At 33.7% G+C, this 19,880-nt stretch overlaps 1 protein-coding gene across 2 annotated transcripts in view; it reads right to left on the bottom strand.

Annotated features, from left to right (window-relative positions):
• LOC145330148 (uncharacterized) overlaps nt 1–19,880 on the bottom strand; it is a 199,265-nt gene that overhangs the window by 144,737 nt on the left and 34,648 nt on the right. The window lies entirely within an intron of this gene.

Below are 19,880 nucleotides of genomic sequence, written 5' to 3'. Positions count from 1 at the left end.
CCCTCCGCCATCCACCAGCCGCCATCATACTGATCAACATATTATGTCATGCACAGCCTGCAGAACACCAGCCCCTCGTGACTAGACACCAAACTCCTTGCAACACAAGTAAGTACCCCTCAAAGGTTTAATATTCATTAAAACTTTATTTAGATACCTACCAAATTTTATACTTAATTGTACTAAATGTATTATATAATATATTGTTCCCATTAACAGTTACTAGCACCTCCACACATTGACTAAAAAAAACAAAAACAGAAACTTCTTCACAACATTGAAAGCCATTATCCGAATACAAAACAGCAAAAATTTTCAAATTTTACATAGCTTAAAAACTCAATTACACTAATATAACCTAGATATAATATATGTGAACAAAGAAACAATATATAAAATAAGGTTTATACATCGAATCAATCATCACACTACTACATAGGATATTATTGATAATTGAACCTAGCCATTTCAGCAATCATAGCCTCGTATTGTTTTTCATCTCTGCTTTTTTCAGAATCCACAGCCGGCCCCCTCTGATTGACTGATTTCTTCAGAAACTGCTCAGGTATCACCCGATTATTAGGCACTCCAGGCCCCTCTCTCTTTTCATTATTGACCGGAAAGAACTTAGCCTTGGTCTTACCATCCCTCTTCTGCCAACAATCAGCCACTATATGTCCTTCTTTCCCGCAATACCAACAAATCATATTCTTAGCCTTCGAATTCAAAGCCCCAATCACATTCTCAACTTGATCCCAAGGGATATCATCCTTCCCCTCAATCCAAGCATTATTATCGCCAGTCCCAGTTCTGTCAGCCAAATTGAATACATGCACCTCACTAATCACAGGCCTAGATTTCACCTCCCTAGATTCTTCCAATTTCAACCCTTCCATAGCCTGGGAATAACATGACGTCACATTTTCAGGTGAAATGTGTCCAGAACGAGCCCAGCTGATGTAATGTTGACCTCTACGAATCAAATAAGTCAAGAATGAGCTATAATCCTCCAGGTAATGCATAGATTCAACAAAGTTGGCCATATCTCTAGCTAAATCTGTAAACATTAAATTCTTCGCCACATTGTTATAAAAATCACGCCAAGATTGTTTAGAAATATGACCAGGATGCATAAGTCTAAACAACCGTAATTTCTCATTAAAGAACACATCCACATTCTGACCACTCTTTTGTTTCAGGGCGTAGAAGAATTCAGTAGCTGATTCTGTATCTGCAAACGGTATCACCAACCTCCTTATCAACAGGTAATAACCTAAAGCACTCAGGGAAGCATTAGCCTCCGGAGTAATAAGCCTCCCCATTTTCTTTCCCTTGCACTCAAAAATCCTATTGTACAACACATCCTTGAAAAGCATGGGATCCTCCAATTTTGCGAACCGAGCAACCCTCCACAAGGACAAAAAATAATCCTCAAAATCAATATTTCCATCCCAAAAAGGAGCGTCCCGCACAAAATCACTGTCCCACTTGACACCCCTTACCAGACAAAACTCCTTAAACTGTCCCTCTACAGTCTGCTGACTGACACTGCCACCAGCCACCTTTTTGTAAGCCTTAAGCACTTCAGCCCTTTCCTCGATTAAAGGAAATATATCCAATAACTGATTCTCATACTCGGTCAAACAACTCTCACGTACATTCATCCAATTACCATTACCAGCTGGACCCAAAAAATCTATCTGCGAAAACTTCAAATGTCCAGGAGCACTCTCTACCCTCTTAGCCTCGAAACTAGTAGAATCCAATTTAGCCTCCACACTCAATCGATTAATAAAAGATGCATTAAATGAATCATCCCCCATCGATTTAGCTGTAGCCACACTAGCCCCCAAACTTGTCTCATACAAGAATCCACCAATGTCGCCATCTGGTGGCAATTGAGCCACCTTTTTCTTGATAGTAGCCAAATCAACATCATAACCTAATTTCTTATGCTCATCTGAACTTTTGAACTCTTTCACCTTATTCTCCAGCCGTTTATTCGCCGCGGTTAACCGATCCACTTGGCTCTTAACAGACGTATGCTCTTTTATCATTGCCCTAACATATTTCTTTATACTTTCAGGCACAGCATCATTCTCCACAGCACCCAGAGCCGACTCCACTTCTGCATTAGCACCTGCACCAACATCCTCAGCCACAGCATCATCCTCCTCCCAATTTTCGGGAGTTCCATCATCATCCTGACTGTCAGTCTCCCTAGGACGCTTAGGCGGCCGTCCACGCTTGCCTTCATTTTTACCCCGCTCTCCTTTTTCTCCATCAGCCATATCCGAGCACTAGAACTAGATTCGCCGTGAAATTTAGATCAGAAGAGTTAAAGAATGAAATTCCACAGAAACCTAAAATATAAATCAAGTTAGAAATATAAAAAAATAAAACAAAACTGTGAAAAATCCGAGATAAAAAAAATCTCAAAAAGTGATTGAATTCAAATTAAACACCACTTCCCCCACCCTTAACTCAGCAGCAGGTCTAAATAACACGTAGCACAATAAGACTGCGCCAAATGAGATGTAGACAGACTTACATAAGTTAATGATAGAGTAGATTCAATATTTAATTCAAAATACAAACAGTTTTTTTAAGTATTTATTTATATTGGATTAAATGCAGTTTTTGGGTAAATAAGATTAAATATGTATACTTTATTTAGAAATGATTAAATATATTAATAAGTCAAACTACTGATTATTTAAGCTGGAAAGTTCTGAAGTAGCTGGATGTCTGTTTGTATGTCAGGACACCAAAGCAGTAGGATGGCTGTCTGTTTAATTAATACAAATGTATTAATTAACTATGCACTTTGAAGTAGCAGGATGACTGTCTGTCTAATTAGTACAAATGTATTAATTAGCTGTATAACTCTGAAGTAGCAGGATGACTGTCTGTCTAATTAATACAAAGGTATTAATTAGCTGTATAACTCTGAAGTAGCAGGATGACTGTCTGTCTAATTAATACAAAGGTATTAATTAGCTGTATAACTCTGAAGTAGCAGGATGACTGTCTGTCTAATTAATACAAAGGTATTAATTAGCTGTATAACTCTGAAGTAGCAGGATGACTGTCTGTCTAATTAATACAAAGGTATTAATTAGCTGTATAACTCTGAAGTAGCAGGATGACTGTCTGTCTAATTAATACAAAGGTATTAATTAGCTGTATAACTCTGAAGTAGCAGGATGACTGTCTGTCTAATTAATACAAAGGTATTAATTAGCTGTATAACTCTGAAGTAGCAGGATGACTGTCTGTCTAATTAATACAAAGGTATTAATTAGCTGTATAACTCTGAAGTAGCAGGATGGCTGTCTGTCTAATTATCAGGACACCAAGCAACAGGATGACTGACTGTTTAATTAATACAATGTATTAATTAACTATGCACTTTGAAGGGGTAGAATATTTGCCTATGCAAACTAGCTAAAGTAGTAGGATGTCTGTAAATAGCTGTATTGGTCTTAGTAAAGACTCGAACCCAAACCAGATAATGTTCTGTGTTAGGACTCTCAATATCAACTGACTAACTAAATAAATGTTCTCTTAAATGTTCTCTTAAATGTGCTCTTAACTTTTACAGAGCAATAAAGAGTAAATGATGTTTCTACTTTTAAGCCAAAACTTAAAACTGAACTATACTACAAAAGTATACAAGTTCAAAAAGTACAAGGGCAACGTTTAATATGATTTAATTTGGGAATCTCTTTTGTTTATGAAATTTAGTATAATTATTGTTAAAACTCAAGAAAAAGCCATGTGTTTGTAATATTTACTGTACAAAATCGGACCCTGATTTTAATCCTCATCTTGTAGTGGGAGAATAAATAATAATTATTTATCGCATCGTATTATAGACAGCTTTCCGCGGATATTAAAAGTATGGCTGTAAGTTGGTTAAAATTTACCGGATGTAAATCAGTTTCGAAGCCATACTGAAAGTTACGTTTTTAATTTATCTTATATAAGTTTAAACTTTTGCTATACTACGTATGTATGATTAAATCCTCGTTCAATACAATATAGCTTCTTAGTATTTTCTTTATTTTTTTATAAAAAAAAAATGTGCATTTAATTTTATGAGTTATCTAAATTAGAATTTATTTATAATAAATATTAAGACCATACCTTTATTTTCCTAGGAAAAAAGATTCAAAATTCTATGAGTAATAGTATCTTAAAATGATTTTCAGGATAGTAACCCAAAAAAATCATCGGATCATGGAAAGAAAACGAAGTAACTAGTTTCATTGTATTTTCACAGTAGCCTTTGATAGGTTATTTTAAATTAGGTTAGGTAAGGTAAATGTTATTGATTGCCCCGCAAGGTTAGAGCCCCCGGCAAGTGCTAGAAATAGGAGAAAAGCTATTGTGAAAATGCGACAAAACCTGCAACTTCGTATTCTTTACATGATCCAAATATCTAATTAACTTTTGTAATAATTGGTTATCATAATAGCAGAGCTAGTAATATGACCCTTCATCTACAGTATATAATCTATCTTATTCAAACTATATTGCATATGACAGCTGTCCTACTTTATTATTTGTAATACATATATTTGAAAGCAAATATATAAAGTTACATATGGATGCAATCAGAAATGATATACAAAATGTGTCAACAATCTTGCTAAACTTTTTAAAATACTAAATAGCAATTTCAAATGTTATTCAAGTAAAATTTGTATTCCTCCAAAAATGAAGAGTGGCCTGCACTTGGAAAAAATAATAATCGGTATCAGATACCAATATATTTTTAAACAGGGCTACATACATTTATATATAACTATCGGCTACGCCCCTAGAGGCCTCTAGGGCTACATAAAGTGTGTAAGGGGTGAACTCTCTCTCCAACTGCCAACTTTAGTTTTAAAAAAGAAAATTAATAAAAAAACATTTTTCTTCATATAATTCCTTAAAAATAGCTAAAAATCTTTACAGGACATATGAAAACCTACACTGTTAAGGAGAACCATATAGGTTCAGAGGTTTATGATATCCTTCGGTACACAGAGACAGACAAACATATAGTCTGGCTATTACAAATTGGTTTTATTGAGTGAACAACTTTTCCAGAATATGGAATATATTTATGCAATCTTAGAGAGAGGGAACAGCAGGCTGTTTATTACACTAGTCCCCAAAGTTTTATAATAACGTTTTCTTATTCGTTAGCTTAACAACTTTGGGGACTTTAGTTGATTTTTATTGGTTGGCTCATCAGGTTGAGTGTTAAATGTTTTTAATCTACAGAAGGGGTAATTTTGTATATATTTTCACTGGGGTGATAAATAAAAGTATCGGTCATTGTCTTATCCCTTTATATCCATGGCATGCAATGCATTACTGTTGTAAGGTCAACTATCAAAACCAGATTATCTATTTCATATTTGTGCATGATAGCCTATCTGTCTATATATATTTATACAATTAAATGTTGTTGAAGGGGAATCTTATAATAAGGTTATGTACGTCCGTCCGTACGTCAGAGTTTTCGTTAATTTAGACATGTTAGAATTGTCCTATCTATTACAAACTTTGGAGAATAGTTTTAGTAACAGAAAGATAAAATTTAAAAGCTAAAAAACTCTATTATTGTAGGGCAAAAATGTTTGACATTTTAAGAGAATCATCTTTATAATCAAGTCATTAAAATGTAAGTATGTCCTTCAATGTAATCCTATATTGTAAGGCTAAGCTTTTCTACGCTTTGTATCATTCCATTTGCCCGTCTTTACATCTGTAACGGATAGCATTTTAAATTATTGTTTTCAAAATTTGTATTTGTATTTTTAAAAGCTTTAAAATGTTACCTCTTATATATGAAAACTACAATTTAATAAAAAAAACTTCAATTACTAGTTCAAATAACTTTTAATGACAAATAAGAATTACTTTCTGTGTTTCACCAAAGTACCAAAAAAATATACGTAATTTACAAGATTTTTAAAAAATTATTTAATTATTCATTATTTTTTTATTTTCTTAAGATTTGCTAAGCAAATTACATAATGCTAGCGGATGCGCTCCTCGCATCTAGGCGTGAGAGGCCTAAACCAATCCAAAAACTTTATTATAAAAAAGCTTTAAACGATACTTATATCTACCTTGCAACCTTGCTTTTTTATATAACTAACAGCTACGCCTCTAGGGGCACTTGAGGGGGTAAATGTTGAAATCAACAACCTAAATTTTTATTTCAGTTTTTAAACAAAAAAGGTAAATTTTTTTCGACATGTTGTCACTTTTTCATGTGCGATTTCTCTTTGGGGGAGTGGTATTCTGCCCCACAATAGATAAACCGAACCTAGTAATAGTGTCTAACTTTTTATCTTTGTGACGTAACAAAAATCCATCTCTTTTTCAGGGGTTTCCTTTCCCACCTTTCCTCTCATCCTTGGATTTTTATTAGGTCACATAGATAAAAAGTTAGACACTATTACTAGGTTCTTATAAACCTTCAATGGACCTATAAGAAGCTTTACTGTAAAGAAGAAACATATCAGTTTGCGAGATCCTGCGCTACAGACAAAAAAGCTTAATAATTTAAATATTAGAAATCTTCTAGAAACACTTAATCTTGCTTTCAATACGTTGCAATTAATTGCAAGCAAGGGAAATATATTCTAAAAAACATAATTGATTGCATGTAATTACAATTATTCTTGATGGAATGGTTTATATTTTGTCTGTCATTTAAGATCTTGTAAACTACAGAATAGACTGAGTTTTTTTATAAACTTAAGTCTTGGGGTGGTTTTATACTATTTTTCTAGCACATTCCCTCAAAATACAAAACCCTTAGAAGCAACATTTAAAAAAATCACAATTGAACCTGTAGGGAAGAACCCCTAGAGGCTAGGGGAAAAGCCACTAAGTCTATTATAAGTTGAAGCAATGATTTTACTAAAACTTTTTTTAGAATAATAATCCCTGAATCTGCAGCTTTTCTAACTGTTTCGCAGATATCTGGTTTTGATTTTAGCAAGATGACATTAGAGATACAGATATTAGACAAACCAATAGTGATTTTCGTGATTTTCCTAGGGAGGTTTGACCTTTAAGAAGCTACACAGTAAAGGAGAACCATATCGTTTCAGCGGTTACACAAATCATTTGGAACACCAAGACAGACATAGATCCTGATACTGCTATAGAAGGATTCAAATTTTAACATGTAAGTATGTCCATATTAACTTGCGCTATATATATATTTCATTTTAGAGTAGATTTATACAGATTTACGTTTAGACTTCTAATAATTATTTAACTTAGAAATACTTCATTTCGTTTTCTGGTATTCAACTAACTTACCTAAAAAAGTATAAAAATTAAGTTTAAATAATATATTCTCATATAAAGGAGTAAACATTGTAAATTAAACTGGTACCCAAAGTTTTATATACAATGATATCTCTTTGTTGGCTTATAATCTTTGGATACTATAATTAAAATCGGTTGTTTAAAACTTGTATTATCCAAACTTTTAGACTAATAATTTTAATCCATTGTCTTATCCCTTAAAATCCCTACTAGTAATACTAAAAAGAGGAAGTGAAAATATCATTAAAAACTACAATAGAATAATTGTAATAAAGTTACTACGACTTTAGAGGCTTATTTCAAAATTTCTCTGTTTTAATATTAATCAACGAAGATACTCAATAAATCAATAAGGCTATTTGTCCATAACGTTTTGAGGGAGATGGTTTTAACTCATTTATGTTGACTATATATATATGGTTTTTAACGAGTTTTGAGAGTATTGAATAAAAAGTAGAAGACAAAGTGACTCAAAAATCAGCCATGTGACGTCATAAAAATGAGGGACTATCCATCTCTGTTTTAAGGGGTTTCTCCTCTCATCTCCCTTATTTTTGTGATGTATAGTCCCTTTCTTCCTGATTTAAGAGCAATGCATGTATTTTATAGTTTAGCTTTTAGTTCTTGTGTCAACCGTTTCGGAGCAAGACATTGCTCTGCAACACGACACGAACATAAAAGTGAACAGTTGTCTTAATATTAATATTATTATTGTATGTTAATCTTGCAAGAGGCTGCCTGATATCTCAAGTGTTGGCTAGAAAGCTTGATTGTGTGATTGAAGAAACGGATTCGAAAGCAACAGGCGTGCAGGGTTCCAGCATCAAGATTGATGGTGTTGTTCGGAATGTTGAATTTCAGATTGGAGGTCACAGTTTTCAAGAAGATTGCTTTGTTATTTCCGGCATGACTGTACCTATGAACCTAGGCAGTTATTGGCTGAACAAAAATAACGTGAAGACGATATTTGCCAAAGACGGCAACAGGATTGAGATGCATGGAATCAGTGTGAATTTAGTAGCTAAACGGAAAATTGTAGTGAAGAATTTGGTTCATACAGTTTTGGAGAAAATGGAGAAAGCAAGAACTAAGAAACCTGAGATTAATGTAGCTGAGTTACAAGACCAAAAATGGATTTGCTCATTGAAAAATCGAATAGAAATTCCTGCATTGAGTACAGTGGTGGTAGAAGTTTCAACTAAGGGAAATATGCATGAAGGACAGTTGTGTTATATAGCTCCTAGACAAGGTTACTGTAGCCGAAACAACTTGTTGATAAACGAAGGAATTACTGAGGTGGGAAAGAACGGTAAAATTATGACTAAAATCACGAATTTTGAAACTGTTAAGAAATCTGTTCCTGCTGGCACTTTGGTTGGAAATTTGTTTTTGGCGGAGAAGATAGCAATGCTGCAAGAGAACAGAGTTAAAGAAGATGTGTCAACAACATTAAAGAAGATTCGTTTTATTAAAGATAAATTGAAGTTGGATAAAGTTCCGTTTTTAAAAGATAATGTTTCTTTGAAAGGAAGAATAGTTGGTTTGTTTTTAAAGAATTTCAAGGCGTTATCGATTGATCCTACGGATATTGGATCTTGTACTTTGGAGGAGTATGATATTCAGTTGGTTCCTGGAGCTCAACCTTTCAAGAATAGGATGATTAGACTCAATCCTCATCATGCAGAGAAACTAAAAGAACAGATTGATTTATGGTTGGAAACAGATGTGATAGAAGAATGTAATTCACCGTTTAATTCTGGAATTTTTGCTGTTAAGAAGAAGGTTGGAAATACTAACGAGGTGAAAGTCCGTTTTGTCCTGGACTACCGCTCGTTAAATGAGATAACTGAGAAGATCTGTTACCCTTTGCCTAATATTGGTGAGCTATTTGACAAACTTGGAGGAAAGAAGATTTTTACGTCTATTGACCTAACTTCAGCGTATAATTCAATGCATTTGAAGGAATCTGTCAGGAAATATACAGCATTTTGTTCTAATGGACGGCAATATTGCTTCAAGAGGCTTCCGTTCGGATTGACCAATGCTCCAAGTGCATTTGTAAAGTTGATGGATAGAGTAATGGATTTGAGTCCTGAACTAAGGGCATTTTGCCTAGTTTATTTGGACGATGTTCTTGTATATAGTATGAATGTGGAGGAACATCTGGAGCATTTGAATACTCTACTACGAACATTCTGTGAAGCAGGCCTCAAGATTAATCTTGGAAAATGTACATTGTTTGCAGAGGAAGTGAAATTTCTGGGCCATATTATAAATGCAGAAGGCATATTTATGGACCAAGCATATATTGAAAAGATTAAGAATTGGCCAGTACCTGAAACAGGTAAAGATATTCAAAGATTTACTGGTTTCATAAATTATTATGGTTCATATTTCAAGAATTTTTCTGATATTACGGCACCATTGAACAAATTCAGAAACAGTAGTAAAATAGAATGGGATGAAAAAAGTATGGAAGCCTTTACAAAGACTAGAGAATTGTTCTGTGAAGAAATAAGTAAATCGTTCCCGGATTGGAGGATGGAGGCTGAACCATTTGTGTTGGATACAGATTGGTCATCTACAGCTATGTCTGCGGTGTTAAGTCAAAAACAAAATGGACAAGAGAAGATGATATCGTGTTGGTCACGTGTTTGTTCAACTCATGAAGCCAATTATGCAGCACATAAAGGAGAATTATGTGCATTAGTAAATGCTGTTGAAAGATTTGAATGTTATTTGAGACACAAGAAGTTTATCGTGAGAACTGATTCAGCTGCATTGAAACATCTATCTACTTGGAGGCAGAACGGATATTTTGTTGGTCTCACCATAAGGTGGATAAACTTTTTATCCACCTTCAGTTATGAGGTTGTACATAGGCAGGGCAAGATGCATACTAATGTTGATATATTGTCACGTACTGCATTAAAGGATAGTAAAGATAGGATATCTAAATTATCGACAGACGAACAAGGAGAGTTAATATTGGATACTGTATATCAATTGGAAGATCCTAAATTATGTCTTATTGCAGGAATTGGAGCAGAGACGGCCAGTCAAATATCATCCAGATTGAAGGCGAGAGAATTTAGTCGTAGCCTGGAGAAGGATCCTGTTTTAGTTGAGGTGAGGAAATTTATTGTAAATAATGTCAAACCTACGTCCAGAGAATTGTCTCAAATGCCTTATCGTGGTAAACAAATATTAAGATTTTTTGAACATTTGAGTTATAAAGATGGTTTAATTATCTTGACTTCACCTATGCGGCTCCAGAAAGAATTTCAATTTATTGAACGGGTAGTGGTACCTATTGGAATGTACAATAAAGTTTTCTTGTTAGCTCATGCAGATGTTACAGCGGGGCATAGGGGTTATTTGGAAACTTTGAGCAGGATTAATCGTCACTTCATTTTTCCCTATGTGTCTAAATATGTAGCGGCGGCAGTTGCAAATTGTGTCATTTGTTTGAATAGACGTAAAAAACCTAAACATAATCATAATATAGAATTTTCTCCTTTGGCTGGGGAAGCTATGGCAGAGTTGGCCATAGATGCTTTAAGTCCTTTGAATGAGTGTGAATATAATGGAGTCATTTGTAAGCACATTTTAATAGTAGTGGACAGTTGTACTAGATATGTGTGGTTGTTTGCTATTGAGGATGTTAAAGCTGAAACAATTATTGAATGTTTGAAGTTTAATTTATTTTCTGTTTGGGGACTATGCGAGAGAATCAGGACTGACAATGCACAAAGTTTCAAATCAAAAGTTTTTAGGGAAGTTTGTTTAAGGTTGGGAATTGAACAAATTTTTATCCCTCCAAGATCAGCAAATTCGAATTACAGTGAAAGATACAACCAATCGGTGTATTCGTTTCTTAAGACTGATTTACGTTTTCAAGATGGAGATTGGGCTTATAAACTTAAAGCTACACAATTTTGTATGAACACTTCTTTCAATCGGAGGTTAGGATGTTCCCCGTATTTTAAGATGTTTCTAAGAAACCCTAAGCTTCCACTTGACTCATTTGATCCGTTAACCCGCTCGAAAATTAAACATATGAATTTTTCAGAGTTATTGGAGTGCCTTGACAAAAATTGGAGAACTGGACAAGAAAGAACTGAAAAGTATTTACAGGTAGAAAATACAGAAAGGATAGGTCGGCCGATAGCTATAAATTCCTATTGTTATATTTTTTATGACGTCACAACGATTGGTGTAGCTCGTAAACTCTGCTCGCTATGGGTGGGTCCGTGTCTAGTGACAAAAGTAATTTCTGATAGTTTATTCGAGGTTCAACCCCTAGAAAAGTGTAGATTGAAAGACAAAGGGGTAAGAATTGTACCAAGAGATAAAATATATGTTATTGAGAGTACTTTAGACTTGACTCCAGATGAAAAGATTGACTTAGTGATTACAGATGAGTTTTTCTCTGTGGATAATACCTTGAAAGTAAACTATGACTTTCCCAATACTTTAAGAAATTTAACTTGTTCAGGCGTTTCTGAAGAGGAGAATAGTTGTGGCGCTAGTCCAGAGGTGGTTGGAAGGCGGAAGGATGGACAGGTAACACCAGATTTTTTGGAGAAATCTTTTTTGGGTGTTGGGTTGTCACAGCAAAGGTCAAATGTATCTCAGGATAATGAAAATTTAGATGATTTAGTTGAGGATCTTAGTGATACTTTGGAAAGTACTCATATTTCTGATAGTGTAGATTCGAATGATATGACTGACAAGGGGAAGTGTTAAACGAGGTAGAGATGTTGAGGAGGATGAATTAGATAGATCGTTAGATAATGCAAAATTGCAAAAAATGTCTGAGACTATTCCTGTTAAAGGTCGTCCTAAAGGTTCTACAAATGAAGTACAATTACAAAAATTGGAAGAGGATAGACAAAACAGAGAAAAAGACAGATTAGAACGTTATTCAGTAGCAGATGTAGTAACTAGGAACCTCGCAAAATTGATTAAAAAATAATATTTGTAATAATTTGTATAATATTTGCAGGAGAAGAGATTACCACGAAAACCGTAGGGAGCGTGATGACAAGAGAGGAAGCGGCGGTGGTGATAGACATGACCGGAATAGACGAGATGGAGATCGTGGTATGCGCAAGAGGTCGCCTGACGCTTGTAGTTCAAAGAGTGGACGTGCTGGACCAGTACCTGTGAAGAAATCCAAGGATGATAGAGGAGTCAGGTACTTGGATATTTTGTTATTTGTTGTTGTGATGCAGGTTTATTGTTTGATTGTTGTTGGTGGTATGTATACGTCACAGGATCCACGGTTAGCAGCTTATGATTGTTCTCAAATAAGTAATGTTGAACTTAGATCAGCTGCCTGTTTGCATGATAGGATGGAACCGGTCAGATCTGTGGAATTATTGGGGTTAGCAGAAACCGATTTTATACTGTCAGAAGCCATTAGTTGTGAGGTTAGACTAAAATTGGAGCGCTGGTTTTGCGGTACCGCGAGTCATGTGCACGTACTAGACGTGCCACATGAAAAACAGGTAGAGTTGAGTATGGACGAATGTAGAAGGATTTTTCATTCTGGCAAGTATCAGCATGATGGTATTAGTTTTAAAGTAAACATAGACTTGCCAACTGTTCACAGTTTCACAGTTAATGGAACATTGTCACCTTTCTGGGATGTTGGTGGTGAAAATATTCAATGCAAGACACTGGGAATATACGCACACAATATGTGGTTCAATTTAGGTTTTGCTGTTGGGACTTTGCATATTTTAGTAAAAAATACACCCGTTTTGATCAAGGGAAATGTTGTTATGGATTATGATAAAAAGACGATTGTGGCGAATTTTGAAGATAATCATTTGTGGGCAACATCAACTTCTCCATATTTTCCGTATGTAGTACGAAAACCGGCCAGTAATTTTAAGGTAGTTTTTCAAGATACATTCAATTTAACTACGTGGAATGAACAACTTTTTGTTTCTAACTTGGAAAGGAATATTTTAGTTAAAATTATGGGAACAGAGAAACTTACTTTGCAGCATCTGGATTTCAACATTTTTGTAACAGAATTGGAGGGTATCAAGTTTTTAGAGGAACCGAAGGCGGCTGTTAGAAGTTATTTTGGGGATTTGTTAAAACAGGAAGCTAGATTTGATTTGAATGCTATGTTTTTGGCTAGCAGAGAAAGGAACTTGAGGATTGGCATCAACTTTCAAAAATTGACGTCATACCTGCAGATGGTAAAATGAGTCTTCAGACGGTGTTGAGAACGGTGGGTAATAGCCTTGATCTGAGGTTGAAGACGCAGGTTGTGTCAGCTATCCGGCTCCTGGCACATTGGAAAGATGTCGTGAATAAAGTAAGCTTTATTCTGAAGCAAATGCCATCCACAACTTTGTTCGAGTTACAGAAAGATTGGCTTGATGGAAAGTCTGAACAGGATTTGAGTGCTAAAGTGTTTATTGACTCTATTCAGGTGAATGAATACATGAACTTATCAGTCTACATTCCACGCATTGTAAATGTGAATTCGGTGAGTTTAATCACCAGTGGAGAGATGCCAGCTGAGATACGTTATGTTAGATTGGATGGTCAAAGAGAAATAATTGATAACCTGGTGAGTGCCACATATGCAGGTAGTCTGTTGAATGATAAAGTAGACGCAAGAGTTTTGACCTGGGAAATGCAGATGCGCTGCAAGCGTCTCCGTCCGACTCTAGCCAAGCAGATATTGTTATGTGATCCAGATACCACTTTAGAGAATGTAGTAAAGGAAATTAGATTGGAGTTGGATGGAAAAGTTTATACAAGTTTGTTGACAACCAATATTGAGTGGAAGTTTAATCCTGAACACAAAGTAAATGAGTGGTTCGAAGGTGATTTCAAATTGGTTACTCGGTTTGGGGATCCTGTTTGTGTTCAGATGGATCAGCCCTTAAATCCGAACATTCCTGTTTGTCTGGACCTTGAATTGTCAAATCAGCAATGGCGTGTTGATGAACAAGTGAGGGAGGAAATGAGGATGGAACACACGCCTGGAATATTGATGATGCTTGATAAATTTGGAGAGGAGGTTAGTCGTAAGCATCAAAAGATTTTGGATAATCAGGAGGAGGTTGATAACGTTGCAACCTCGATTTCGGTTGCGGTTACTAGTGGATTTGAAAGATGTTTTCATATGCTTGGTGATACTGAGGCAAGGATGTCTCAAGACGGCTTGTGTGATGAGACCGCAAAACTTGGAGTGAATGATGATGAAGCTATCATGCCCATGGATATTGAAGAATCTGGCAAGAAGAGCAGAACATCTGGAAAAAGAAAGTAATAATTATAGTTATGTGTATTAATTCATATTTTATTTTATTTTATGTATTTAATATTTGTTGAGGCAGTAGTAGTCTCAAAAAAGTTTAAAATTAATGTTTCATATTAATGCTCTATAATACCATGCTTAAATCTGATGGTTATATGTTAACCAATGTTAATTTTATATCATGTATTTATGATAACTATGTAATTAATGCATTAGGTGTTAATCAATGCATTTTTCAATGATTATATGTTAATCAATGTTTTTTCTTAAAAAAAAATATTAAAAAGAAAAAAAAACACATAAAGAAAAAAGGAATATAAAAAAACACAAAAAAGAGTTCTAAAGAACCAAAATAAATAAAAAAAAATGTATACGAAGTGTTTAAAGATCTGGAATAAAAATATATATAAAAAACAAAAAAATATGGCAGGTGTCATACCAGATCAACTATTATCTATTTAATAAGCGTTCAACGCTACTTATAATATATCTATGATAATTAACATGTAAAAACCTATTGTTATATTTAATCTGAAATATTACAGTTTGAAATCCAGGTTCATGTTAAAGCCAGGGAGAAATGTGATGTATAGTCCCTTTCTTCCTGATTTAAGAGCAATGCATGTATTTTATAGTTTAGCTTTTAGTTCTTGTGTCAACCGTTTCGGAGCAAGACATTGCTCTGCAACACGACACGAACATAAAAGTGAACAGTTGTCTTAATATTAATATTATTATTGTATGTTAATCTTGTCTTGAATTAATACACTTTATAAGAATATTTAGCTGTTTGTTCTTGCTATTGCTACACGTCATTTTTATGACGTCACATGCTGATTTTTGAGTCAACTTGTCCCTCTACGAATAAAATAATTAAATATAAAACCAAACTATCCCTCTATTTCCACCTTAATTATAGAAATTTCAAACATTTTTTAAGCAGGAAGGGAGGGGACATTTGGGCTGTTTATTACATTAGTCCCCAAAGTTTCATAATGATAACGTTGTCTTAGTCATTAGCTTAACAACTTTGGGGGATTTCAATTGCTTGATTAAGTCCAAACTTTCAACCACCAATTGTAATTTACAAAGGAGATTGTTTTGTGTAGCCTTATTGGGGATGTACAACAACTTTTCGGCTATTGTCTTATCCCTTTAGATCAATGTTTTTTAGTTCTCTGTACATAAAAAAGAGGAAATACATAATGTGCTTTTTGAGGTCATTAGTACAGACACTTAAAAATTTCTTTTAAAATGAGATAATAGAACATGTAATAATATATATTTATCGCATCGTATTATAGACAGCTTTCCGCGGACAGTTAAATGAAAAATTACAAGCTTAATTCCAAATTGTTAGCCCTAATTTGCCGAAGGTCCGGGCGCATAAATTGGTATTATTCTTAAAATTGGTATTTTATCATATGTGGAAAATTGTCTATGATACGAGACATGATTTATCAATATGACTTAGAACTGGTTAAAATCTGTTGTATAATAAACAGCTTCGAAGTAGTGATATACTAAGTTTTTAAATAATCAAAAATGCTTTTGTATGTGTTTTTGTTACATTAATCGCTGGACAGTCCAATATTTCAGGATAACTTACTATTGATCTCTAGTTGCTTTTTATTTGGTTGGGGGTTTCACCTTACTTTGAGGGAAGAATTCCCCACCCTCTGAAGACGAAGGCCCTAGAGGCTAAGGTTGCAGCCATAAAAAAAACCAGATTGCATACATATTTCTGTAATGGTAATCATGACAAGGATGACATCATCCATAAGTAGCGAAGTTCAGAAATAAAAATTAATAGAACAGACGCCTTATTAAGACAATTGAGATCTAAAGTAGATGTTCATTTGTCAGACTTCTTAAGAAGCTTTGGAAGCCTCTATCTGATAAAAGCTGAGTAAATCAAATTATCCCCTTTAAAACTGGAGACGTATAGGTGAATAATGGAGTAGCTACGCTCTTTAATAATTAATACTAATCACATAATTACTCTTAAGTCATGCATGCATCAACAAATTATATAACAAAAATATATTTTACATAGAGAAATAGATAAATCTTAGATAGATAAATAGGAAGGGTTTTCAACTTTACAGTGTATCATTGGATCTTGGCTATTCCAGATTAACTAAAAGTATTTTCGTACCGCTTATAACGATGTGCGGGCGTAACATGTACGTTCAGCCGTTGTTTGACAGCACAGCCTTTAAAGCTAATATATTTTTTTGAGTTAATCGATCCCAGGAACATTTTACCGTAAACCGCACTAGATTCAAGATTTTAAATAAATAATATTTATTTATCGCATCGTATTATAGACAGCTTATCGTGGGTATTAGAATACAAGACTATAAGATTAAACTAATGTTAGATCCGAAGGGCCGAAGGCCCGGGCTAAAAATCGTAGCAATTTTATTATTTTTTTAAGAATAAAAAAAACAAGTTAAAATTTGATAAGAAACCGAAATAGAAGTCTTGAACAAAGGGGAGTTCAACAAAACAGATAAGAGGAAAACTAAACAGTATAATAAACATAATTCAATGCAAATCATAAAATTGTTAAAATGATTTATATGGAATATGTAAATATGATATTCCTACGATTTTTTTATTGTACCTAATAGTTCTAAAAATCAAAATTCTAAAAAAAACTTTTGGTATAATTTATTTACTTAAAGTTTTAATATCAAAAAGCTAAGATTTACTCCTGAATAAAATTCTAAAATTTTCATATTTAAAAGTTAAAAATATATATGTAACCAGTAATGCTATTAGAGCTAACCGTTTCTTACAAACGGAAACATCATATCTGAAGAAAAGCTTTTAATTAGAAACTATGTCTTGCCTCTTTTGAACCACGTTGGAAAATTGACATGAGAGAATTAGAGTAATCATATGGTATTTTGCATTAAGGGAAAAAACAATGACAAATCAATATTCAATAAATATATGTATAGATACATAATCTAGATAGCTTCTTAGCTCCAGTGTTGGGGACCTTTCTTCGTCTGCTAGCAAATTGCGTTCTGCTGATATTCAAAGAACCAATTTCAATTCGGCAGAGGTGGGGACATTCAGCTATTCTTTTATTTTTTCTTCTAATTCTTCTAAAACTGCTCTAATCTTGAACTCAATTATTTTCAGTTTAATTAGTTATTGGAAAAGCAGGCAAAAAATACCAACCAATAACGGATATCTACTGCTGAGGTGCATTCAGTTGGAAATTTTTAGGATTTTAAAACCGACTTTATAGAATTAGGGTATGTCCGTACATCCGTCCGTTCAAACATAACGGTTGGCTCCTATAATCAAATATGCATGTTACAATTGTTGCATAGATTTTAAACTTTGCATGGCGAAGCTCTAAAATTATATTTATACAGTATGACAAACGAACATAAACTTAAAGTGTCAGAACTTCAGAAACAGCATGCACATTTTAAAATAGCTACTGTTTTTTGCAAGAAAAAAAAACACTATGCAAGTGTCATAATACAGGAGGAAATGTAACATTAGGCTACTTATTACACTAGTCCCCAAAGTTATATAATTACATTTCCTTGTTCGTTGGCTTAACAATATTGGGGACTCCTATTAAATTTTTATTGATTGGTTTATTAAGATTGGTTTTCCAGACGTTTCAACCAGTGATTGTTTTCTATATAAGTAGTAGTTTTGTGTATCATCATTTGGGATGTACATCAATTTATTTGCCATTGTCTTATCCCTTTAGAACCCTGGTGATAATATGCGGAAATGAACACACACCCTAACAAGGTGGATCATAATTCTGCATCAAAACTTTGAAGTGCAAATTCAAAAAAATAAATTTTTGCTTTCTGTAATCACACAAGAATCCCAGTCTAATAAGGCATGTTACTGTGATGTTAAATAATATTCTTAGAACCAGATTTTAAAGAAATGGGACTATTTCTACAATTCATCCATTATATATTAATTTATTTTTAAACAAAGACAATTATGTACGTATACTTTTACTCGGGGTGAGGTGTCGCCACGAGTTCAAGCCCTCTCCATGCACCATGAATGATACTTCGCCCATGCGCCCAATGGGTATTGGGTTAATTTCATTCCTTTGATTGCATGACCTTTGTCAGTAAGTCCTAACTGTAAATGGAAGTGTGCTGTGCCACTTTATGATCCAAGGTATTACCCTTCTCTTACTCTTGATTACACGCGCCAAACATAGCAGAAGTAGGTACTATTGTAAGAGTTATATACTTAGATTTCTACTAAAAATTGACAGGAATATGTCTGATTCAAAACTCTAAGTCATACCAAAGACAATAAAATTACACCCACTATTCCTATTTATGATAGGAAACGGATGTTAACAGAGGAGATGTCTTGGCGCAAAACAGCAAAAATTTAGCTAAATGCTTGAAAAAATATTTGTGACATTAAATGGCAACTTTTTAAAGAAAAAACTACTGCATTTCGCACCTTCTCTTCTATCTGCAACCATTTTTTTGCACTACAAAATTTGCAAGAATTTGTTGATACACTTCCTACATCTGGTATAGATGGATAGATGGATGAATAAATAGATAGGTGGATAGATAAATAAATAAATAGATGGATAGGTAAATAAATAGATAGATGGATAGCTAAACAAATAGATAGATGGATAGATAAATAAATAAATAGATGGATAGGTAAATAAATAGATAGATGGATAGCTAAACAAATAGATAGATGGATAGATAAATAAATAAATAGATGGATAGGTAAATAAATAGATAGATGGATAGCTAAACAAATAGATAGATGGATAGATAAATAAATAAATAGATAGATGGATAATTACAACAACAAAAAAGATAGAAATGGGATATGGATAGATAGATATAAATGTGGACAGATAAATAGATAGATAGAAAGACATACAAATGAAAGTAGAAATATATAAAAGCTTTTTCAAACTTCTTCTTTTGGATGTTGTATAGCTAGATGTATGGATAGAGATATAGATAGATATGAAGATAGATAAATAAATAGTTACACAGACATGCAAATAAAAGATAGAAAAATAGAAGAAATATTTTAAAGTTTTATAAACTTATATTCTTGGAAATAGGATAGATAGATGGGTAGAAAGTAAGATAGATAGATATTTGGAGAGTTAAATAGATAGACATATAGATTAAAGACAGAAAAAAAAGATTATATTGTAAATTTTGTAAAATTCATGCTCTTCTATGTTGGATGG

Source organism: Acartia tonsa, chromosome 10 (genome assembly GCF_053477335.1).
Source record: "Acartia tonsa isolate MP-2025a chromosome 10, ASM5347733v1, whole genome shotgun sequence".
Lineage (NCBI taxonomy): Eukaryota > Metazoa > Arthropoda > Copepoda > Calanoida > Acartiidae > Acartia > Acartia tonsa.
The sequence above is the reverse complement of the archived record's forward strand: the minus strand, read 5'-3'. Positions and strand labels throughout refer to the sequence as shown.